This window comes from Chrysochloris asiatica, unplaced genomic scaffold (assembly GCF_000296735.1).
Source record: "Chrysochloris asiatica unplaced genomic scaffold, ChrAsi1.0 scaffold00268, whole genome shotgun sequence".
Taxonomy (NCBI): domain Eukaryota; kingdom Metazoa; phylum Chordata; class Mammalia; order Afrosoricida; family Chrysochloridae; genus Chrysochloris; species Chrysochloris asiatica.
In genome coordinates this window covers 1,936,690-1,946,689 of record NW_006408786.1, presented here as the reverse complement: position 1 = coordinate 1,946,689, position 10,000 = coordinate 1,936,690, and the positions used below count along the sequence as shown (strand labels likewise).

The 10,000-nt window shown below is 41.0% G+C and overlaps 2 pseudogenes; both read right to left on the bottom strand.

Annotated features, from left to right (window-relative positions):
• Positions 1-1,487, bottom strand: part of LOC102831567 — a 6,651-nt pseudogene extending 5,164 nt beyond the window's left edge.
• A 2,665-nt stretch (positions 1,488-4,152) lies between these two features.
• On the bottom strand, positions 4,153-8,692 carry LOC102813377 (annotated as a pseudogene).
• Positions 8,693-10,000: the final 1,308 nt, after the last annotated feature.

The following is a 10,000-nucleotide window of genomic DNA, read 5'->3' as shown; positions in this document are numbered from 1 at the left end:
TAAATACAAAGGAGAGAAAGCCACTCCTTAAAAATGCCACTGAATGTTTTATATTTAAATTTATGTTGTTGCTGATAATAGCACATGCCTAATGTGCCCTCTGGGATACTGCACTGGACCGAAAGGTCACTTTGAACTGCAAGGTCGGAGGTTCAAATTCACCAGTCACTCCTCGGAAACCCTATACACAGTCACTATGAGTCAGAATTGACTTGACAACACTTAACAACAACAACAACAATGAAAATCAAAAGTTGGAAAAGCAGTTATTTCCTACTTGAATGGACAGGGTAATCATTTACTGAAATGACCATTGTATTTTAGTATATCATGAACTACTCTGAACTTACTATGAGGTGTTGTCAAAGTCAGAAGAAAAGACAGGGAGAACATTCCTCCAGAACCTGGCATGGCAACTAAATGTAACCTGTTGGAGAATTGTAGATGGAAAGAAATTAATGTCGTCAATTTCAACTCCTGTTGAACTGTCATTTGTTGAACTTGCTTGTTTTCATTCTTCTAAATTAAGTGTGTTTAATTCTTCCTCTAGTTTATTTAAATCTTTCCCAGTGAAAAGATTTTCATCAACAGGAAGAGCATTGGTGACTGCGTTTTCCTGTTCCTGTCCTTTGTTGGCCTCTTCCAAATTACTTCTTTCCCAATTTTCTGCCCTACCCTCGGAAACTTCACTAGGTGAATTCCCTGGACTGCAAAGTTGCTTTGAACCCCAAGGTCGGCCTTTCAAGCTCACCAGCTGCTCCTTGGAAACCCTATGGGTCACTATGGGTCGGAACCAACTCCACGGCACTTAACAACAAGCATAAAATCTGTATCATCTATGTCTCTTGGAATATGCAGTATAAATCTCTGTCATTTATACTCACAAAATCATCAACCTCTTCATCACCTGTTACTTGGGTGTAACCCGTATCATCTGCTTCTTTCTCCTCCTCCTCCTCCTCCTCATTAACCAGGTCAGGATGAAATTCAAATACTTAACGACCACTGACCCTGACCACTTGTGCCTTCTTTGCTTTTGTAGTCTACTTTCCTTCTTTCCATATCTTACTGAAGTTTATCAATCTCGTCTTGTCTTTTCCTTTTTTTTTTTTTTCCATGCAAGAAAATATTTTAGAGTGATTTTGGTAACATTTGGAGCTAGGGAAGAACTACCCATTTCAATGAGGTACAATGAAAAGACCCCTACGTAATGGATGGGCACAGTAGCAGCAGTAATGGGCTCAAGCTTAACAACAATTGTGAGGTTGTGAGGCTGAAGCAGGACCAGGCAGTGTTTTGTTCTGTTTTGCATAGGGTCACTATGAGTTGGAACTGACTTAATGGCATCTATCAACAATGACACTTCATCATTTTTCTCTTCTATCTTTTTTCAACACAAATCCAGAAGGATGTGCTTGATGATACAAGTACATATTACTCCCTCAAGGGCACATCCCAAACTAGCCATGGCATTGTTCACCCACCATTGTTAAGTGCCTGCAGTCAGTTCTGATGTATAACAACTTGTATAGAATTTCCAAGGAGCAGCTAGCTGGTGGGTTTGAACTGCCGACTTTGTGGTTCGCAGTCCAGTGCTGATAGGAAATGCTTGCATGCTGTTTGAGGTTTTTTTTCTTTTCTGCTTCACTGTTTATTGTTCACGACTTTTCCAGTTTTTTTTTATCATCCCAATGATCTGTGGTATTGTTTTTAAGTTCTTCATCTCTTGCATCAATGTAAAACACTTCGCTTCTCACATTTTCTCTCCAGAGTCCCTATGAGAGAACTTGCATGTATCTCAATTAGTGCACTCTCCTTGCTTGAAGAACATGTATTTGGAATCTGCAATTTCATTTATTTTTTGAGCGACAACTACACAGATATGAACAGTTGTTCATTTAGCTCCTGCCACCAAATTGAACTTAATGAGGTTCAGCCTTGATAAACTTCTGTTGCTTTGCTCTTCTCTGAGTCTTTAGGTTAAAAGTCTTCTCTTCAATGATCTTGCACTTCTTTATCTGATCTACCTGTTTGCTGTCTCCAGCTTGAGTCTGTTTCTTGAGGGTATTGTGGAGACAGGTGGCACCAGCCAGACTTAAGCAGACTGGACACCTTCAGGGGCTCTGGCCCCAAGGCAGGAGGAGGAGAAAGATCAGGACCTCCCTAAATACCACTCTGCACAGAAGACAAGTAACTCATTCATCACCAAAACACAGCCTTTCTTCCCTACACCTTTGTAAGGAGCCATGGCAGTGCAACAGTTAAGCATTCAACTGATAACTGAAAGGTTAGTGGTTCAAACCCACCCAGCGACTCTGAAGGAGAAAGGCCTAAGATTTGCTCCCATAAAGATCCTCTTGGTAGTGTTGTTCAGTACTATCCGGTCAGTTCTGACTCATAACGACCCTGTATAGGGTTTCTGAGAGCGGCTGGTAAGCTTGAACCACCAACCTTGTGGTTCAAACCAACCTTGCAGTCCAGCACATTAATCCACAGTGCCACACCAAGACTCCCATAACAATTACAGCTTTGTAATTAGTTTCTTTAATCAACTCAATTGCACTTAACACACACTCACACATATGGACTCCTGGTGTGGTGCTGTAGGATAAGCACTGGACTGTGAACCACAAAGTCAGCAGTTCAAATTCCCCAGCTGCTCCTTGGAAACCCTATACAGGGTCACTATGAGTCAGAACTGACTCGACGGTATGTAATAATACACACACACTTAGATATATAAGTTTTGTATACATAAAACTTAACAACAACATATATACAAATACATTTTTTATTGAGTTGAAATTCAATAAATATAAAGCATTTTTCAAAAATTTAAAACTTTTTTTTATTATAGTTTGGGTAAAGGTTTACAGAGCAAAGTAGTTTCATTAAACAGTCTGCACACAATTAATCTGGTAACATTGGTTGCAATCCCCTCAGACTAAAACAAGGCACCACCCACTTCCTTCCTGGCCTCTCATTCCTTCTTCTTTCCTTCCTCTTACTGCCTTCTGAGCTTTGTTTGGGGGCACATTCTGCCTTTTTGGTCTGATGTGGTTAATGGCACTGAAGACTACATTCCTCCCTGGAATTATTATTTACTTTATAGGCCTATCTATCATTTGGCTGAAAGTTGATCCCCAGAAACGTGTGCAGTTCAAGACTCATGGAGCACCTCAGGACCACTGTCTCTCTCAGGGCTCCATTAATGTCTATCAGGGCAGTAAGTCTTTTTTATAACTTTGAATTTTGTTCTACAATTTTTTTCTCTCCCTCTTTGAGCAGGACCTCTTGCTGTGATCCCATCAGCGTGCTCAGTAGTGCTAGGCGGGCACCATCTAGTTCTTCTAGTCTCAGGGTAGTGGAAGCTGCGATTTGCATGGTCCATTAGTCCTTTTTCTAAACTAAAGAAAGTTTTCTAAACTTTTTGTGGATTGGGCAAAAGTTTACAGAGCAGATCATCCATCAGTTTTCCATTCAATAATTCACACATATTTTATTTCATTTTATTAGTTGCAATTCCAGGTAGTTCTGAATTCTACTTATGACCTTGGTTCCATCTGTAAATTTTGACAAGTCATTTGATGTCTCTGTATCAGAATCATCATCCTTGTCAAAATAATTTAAATCTGACTGTCTCATAGAACAGACATGCTAACAATGATTAGAAAAAGTCCACTGAATCCATCTGCAATGCTGCCTTATTCCAGACGAATCTGAAGAAGAAGGGTGTAAAGTCTCCCTTTTCCTATGTTTGGATACTTATCCCACTTCCTCCTGTATTTCCTGTTTCCATTCTCCTTCTGTCCTAACCTTTTGAACTTTGTCCTTTTGATCTCCAATGGTTGATCATTATAAAGTGTGTGTGCCTTCCTAATATTATTGATCCCATTATAGACCTGTCTATTTTTTGGCCAAAAACTGAGCCATAGAGTTCATTTTCAGACCTGCAGGGTGAACTATGGGCCTCCACAAGTCCTTTGACAAATTGTTTTCTTGAATCTTTGATTTTTGTCACTCTCCTTTGCACCAGAGAAGGAGAGACCAATGGCTGCTCATAAGCTTTTTGTTTTTTCTTTAAAAAAAAAAAAAAAGTTGATTTGATTTGTTTTAATATTGACATTGTGTAAATTAGAATAAAAAGGACAATCAAGTTGTCTCATGAACTGGAAGGTGACTTCTAAATTCCTTTTCATTTCAAAACCTCACCAAGCAGTCACTACTACATTTATGAGTCAGTTGAGTGCTTGAAATCTAGGTGAAGTTTAAGATCTTCGATTTGTTCAGTTGAATATTCACAATACTGGCATAAACAAATCCCCTCAGATCAATGTCAACTTAAATACTTGCAATATGCTGGCATACTTGAAAAGCCTTTCCCACCAACATAAGACATTTTAAGGTGCACCATGGCAACATGCCTGTAAACGTTTGTATGACGCCTACTTGACATACAAAAACGTTTTTACATTTGTCAAAGGTAATTCAACTTTTTATTGTGAATTGAGTGAAGGTTTACAGAGTAGATCATTAGTTTAACATTCAACAAATCATATGCTTTACTTCAGTACATGGTTGCAATCCCCTCCACGTACCAACAGTAAATGTTACTTACCTCTATTCACTTTATCTATTGCATTCCTCTATGTGTCTCCTGCTACCTTCATCTTTCCTCTGCTAACCTCCCTCTTGTTGTATATTGCCAGCCTTGTCATCTGTGTTAACATGTGTCTACCGTCTAAGGTGCACCTGACACAAGCGATGGTATGTTCAATCACCTTATATGCATGCAAAAGTTGGATAGTGAATAGGAAGACCGTAGAAGAATTGATGCTTTTGAGTTATGGTGAGTTATTGAAAGTGCCATGGGCTGCCAAAAGAACCAATAGATCTGTTTTGGAAGAAGTGCAGCCAGAGTGCTCCTTGGAGGCCAGGATGGCCAAACTTCGTCTCTCATACTTCAGACATATTGTCAGGAGGGACCAGTCACTGGAGAAGGATATCATGTTTGGTAAAGTGGAGGGTCAGAGAAAAAGAGGAAGATTCCCACTGAGCTGGATTGGCATAGTGGCAGCAACAATGGACTCAAACGTAGCAATGATTGTGAGGTTGGTGATTGTGAGGTTGGTGCAGGACTGGGCAGTGTTTCGTTCTGTTGTGCATAGGGGTCGCTGAGTTGGTATTGACTCGATGGCACCTAACAATAACAACACCCTCTGTTGCTAAATGTCATCAAGTCAGTTCCAATCCATAGTGACCCTGTTTGGGTTTCCTAGGAGCAACTGGTGAGTTTGAATCACCCACCTTGTGATTCAAACTGACCTTGAAGTCGAGTGCTTATCCTATAGTGCCATACCAGGACTTTACCCTCAAGTCTGTGAATATTTCCCTTCCCCCTTCCCTGTAACCTTCAGAGATTATGTTTTTTCAATCAAGAAAACCTTTAAAATTAAATTTTAAAAAACTTTTTATAAAATTCATCTCATACAATATTTGTCCTTTTGTGACTAATTCTACTCAGCATGATGTCCTCCAGTTTCAACCATATCGTGAAGTTCACAGATTCATCATTATTCTTCCACGTTTTGTAGTATTTTATTGTGTGTACATACCAAAGTTTGCTTAGCCATTCTTCTATTGATGGGCATTTAGGCTGTCTCCATGTCAAAGGTCATTTTGCTTATAAGGCTGTACTGTTTACATTCTCCGTGAAATTCTATGGATTTGCATGTGTACTTGTTCTCCACATGGCTATGCAAATCATCGCCATCCTTCCTTTTGTGTTCACAGAACTGATACAATACTGTTCTTCACAGCTATGCTGCCAGAAAGGTAAGTAGTTCACAGCTTGAGGAGACCTGAACATCACACTACTCACACCAATAGAGGTGATCACTGAAATGAGTATCTGCAATGTGGGGGCGGAGGTTCTCAAAAATAACTATTTTATAATCACAGTATTTACACCTAGGGATTCCCTTATGTGGTTTGATGTGTTCGATCAGAAGCATGTTGGCAGAGAAACGTTCTTTGCATCTGCAACATACATTTGAGTTAGTACACTCTTGCTTCAGGACCATTGTTGTTGTTAAGTGCCGTAGACTCAATTACAACTCATAGTGACCCTATATGGGTTCCTGAGGTTTGGCTGATGAGTGTGAACTGCCAACCTTGCTATTCCGTTGGACCTTGCAGTCCAGCGCGTTATCCCGCAGCACCATACCAGGACTCCATATGCTGCTCTAAATAAAAAAATATTTGTGGCCGAACTCACAAAGTTTGCATTTACAAAGGCTACTGCTATTAGCTTTCAGAAAAGGCCATGTCTTCTTGGCAGTCACTTTCAAAGCTTGGCTCTTGTCAAGAATTTTACAAAGCTTAGCTGGTAACGCTTCATCATTTTGGTCTTAGAGATTCTCAAAGGAATTGTTTTCTGCTCTGTTTCTTCGTTCTCTAATGCTGCTATAACACAAATACCACAAGTAGATGCCTTCAACAAACAGAAATTTTTTCTCTCAGAGTTTAGGTGGCTTCTTGTTGTTGTCTTGTGCCGTTGAACCAAAACCAACTCATAATGACCTTATGCACAACAGAATGAAATACTGCTCATCCCAGCACCAACCTCACAATTGTTGCTCTGTGTGAGTCCATTGCTGCTGCCACTTTGCCAATCCATCTCATTGGAAGTCTTCCTCTTTTTCACATACCCTCTGCTTAACCAAGCATGATGTCCTTCTCCAGGAACTGTTCCCTCCTCACAAAATGTCGGAAGTATGAAAGACAAAGTCAGGCCATCCTGGCTTCTAAGGGATATTCTGACTGTACTTCTTCCAACACAGATTTGTTTGTTCTTTTGGTGGTCCATGGTACTTTTAATATTCTCCTCCAATACCACAACTCAAATGCATCAATTCTTCTACAATCTTCCTTATTCACTGTCCAACTTTCACATGTGGATGAGATTATTGAAAATACCATGATTTGGCTCAGTTGTACCTTAGTCCTTATACTGACGTCTTCACTCTCGAACACTTTAAAGAGGTCTTATGCAGCACTAGGAAACTAGAAGGCCAAATTCAGGATCACAGCTCTAAAGATAGGTCCTTATCTCCTTTCAACAGTTGTTAAGTCCAGCATTCCTTGGAGATCGCCATACATCCTGGCATCAGTCTTCCTCTGGATTTAGAAGCTTCACAGTGCAGGGACCCTAACTCCAAAGGATGCACTCTACTCCTGACTCTTTCTTTGTGGTAATAAGTCCCTGTGTCTGCTCACTTCTCTCTCCTTCTTGCTCTTGTAAAATAAATGATGTTACATGCCACATACCTAGGAATCTCCCTTACATTGGATCAGGTTCATGATGGGATTAAAGGCGATATATCCTACCTCTGGTGGAGTCCTGGTGTGGCACTGTGGGTTAATGTGCCAGACTGCAAAGCCATTTGAACTGCAAGGTCGGTGGTTCAAGCTCACCAGCTGCTCCTTGGAGACCCTATACAGGGTCGCTATGGGTTGGAATCGACTCGACAACACTTAACAACAACAACATCTCACCTCTGGAGCCCTGGTGTGGTACTGTAGGATAAGCACTGGACCACAAGCCCATTTGAACGGCAAGGTCGGTGGTTCAAACTCACCAGCTGCTCCACAGAAACCCTATACAGGATTGTTATGCGTCAGAACCAACTCAATGGCACTGAACAACATCAAAAATCCCACCTCTAATCCTTGTATTGAAGGAGCTCTGGTAGCGTAGTGGTTACGAATCGGGCTGTGAACCTTAAGGTCAGTGGTTCGAAACTACCAGCCGCTCCGCGGGGAAGGATGAGGCTTTCTACTCCCGTAAGGATTTACACCCTCGGAAACCCTGTACAGGGTCGCTATGGGTTGGAACCGACTCGACGGCACTTAACAACAACAACAATCCTTGTATTGGAGTCCTGGTGTGGCACTGTGGGTTATTTTGCCAGACTGCAAAGCAGTTTGAACTGCAAGGTTGGCGGTTCAAGCTCACCAGCTGCTCCTTGGAAACCCTATACAGGGTCGCTATGGGTCAGAACCAACTCAATGGCACTTAACAACAATCCTTGTATTGGTGTGTTACATCAGCTCACATCATGGGTGATTATCACATGACTGCCACGTTACATCTTTACGTAACTGCCAAATCATTGAGAATTTTGACCCAGTCAAGCTGATAGATATTTTGAGGGGACATCATTCAGTCCATGATACTATATCACAATCCTCAGAAATTGCATGTACCTCCCTAGCAATTGGAACATCTTTGGCAGTATGAATTTCTATCAGACTTTTTCTTACGTTTGCTGGTTGACTAATTCAGGTGAGTCACACTCTTCTTTATAAATTTCAGTATCAGCAGATTTTTCTGTAGAAAAGGCTTTGTGGTCTAGAATTCTAAGTACAGACATAGGAACCAGGTAGTTCTGACTTCTGTTTCTGGCCTTGGTTCCATTTGTAAATTTTGGCAAGTCATTTGATATCTCCATATCAGAATCATCATTTTTATTGTCAAAATATTTTAAAGCTGGCTGTCTCATAGACATGCTAACAGACATGCTAACAAATGATCAGAAGACAGTCCACTGAATCCATGTGCAATTCCAGAGGAATCTGAAGAACGAGATGGGTGTAAAGTCTTCCTTTTCCTTTTTTTTAATATATTCATATCTTTTCAATTTGGTATAATTGGTAATACTGGAGTGAAGAAAATGGGATAATTGGGAAATTCCCACAGGTGGTAAAGAATGCCTGATTTGGCAGTATACACCAAAGGAATATCAGTGTTTCTCTTCCACCCAGTGGGATTTACATGGCAGGCAGAACTTGGCATCATTACTAAGACCAGTTCATTTCTAGTGGTAAAGAACTATTGGTCTTCTTGTCCAGAGCAAAGAGGAGAGAAGAAAATTGAAGATGCAGAGAGATAATGAATTCAGTGGGCTAATGGACCACTCAGACATCTTCTCAGATCTAATCTGAACACTCCCTGTCCTTCATTTGATGATGTCAGCATTCCTGCTGTCTCGGAGCCCCCTCTCCTACTGTGTTCCCACCTCAGGGCCTTTGCACTTGCTGTCCCCTCTGCTTGGAATGAATGACTCACCACATAGCTGACGCCTGTTAGTCTGATCTCAGCTCAAATGTCACTTCTTCAGAGAAGTGGTTTCTGATCACTCAGTCTACATAACATCCCTGGCCCTCACTCCCTGCCCATCCTAGTTATCTTCTAGAATTCTTTCTAGACTACAGTTACTACTATTCTTGTGGTTAGCTGTGGGTAAGGCAACTCATGTGAGTCCAGGCACAATAGAGCAAAATGCTGCAGGGCTCTGCACCATTCCTATGATCGGTCGTAGTGGGGAATTGGGTTTTCACTGGACAATCACTGGGTCTTCCTACAAGTCTGTCTCAATCTGGAAATGCCACTGAAACCTGTTCTGCATTATTATAGCAACACACAAGCCTCCAATGTTGGAGCAATGGCTACACTGGAGGTGCATTAGGCTGGTATCAAACCCCAGTCTCCGGCAATGAAAGGAATAATTCTACTACTGAACCACCAATGCTCCCTTGCAGTTCCTGCTAATCACCCTTTGTCTTTATTTGTCTATTTCTGTCTTCTTCCAGAAGAACGTGTGCTGCATTACAGCATCTTGTGTTTGTTCATCTCTGTATACAAACAGAACAAGGTGATATTACATGGCTCAATATTAGGAAAGGTGTGCACCAGGGTTGTATCCTTTCACCATACTTATATGAATCTGGGAAAATTGGAAGTTGTCAAAAATGAAATGGACTGCAGCAACATCGATATCTTAGGCATTAGTGAGCTGAAATGGACTGGTATTGGCCATTTTGAATCTGACAACCACATATGCAGGGAATGACAAATTGAAAAGGAATGGTGTTGCATTCATCGTCAAAAAGAACATATCCAGATCAGTCATGAGGTACAATGCTGTAAGTGATAGGA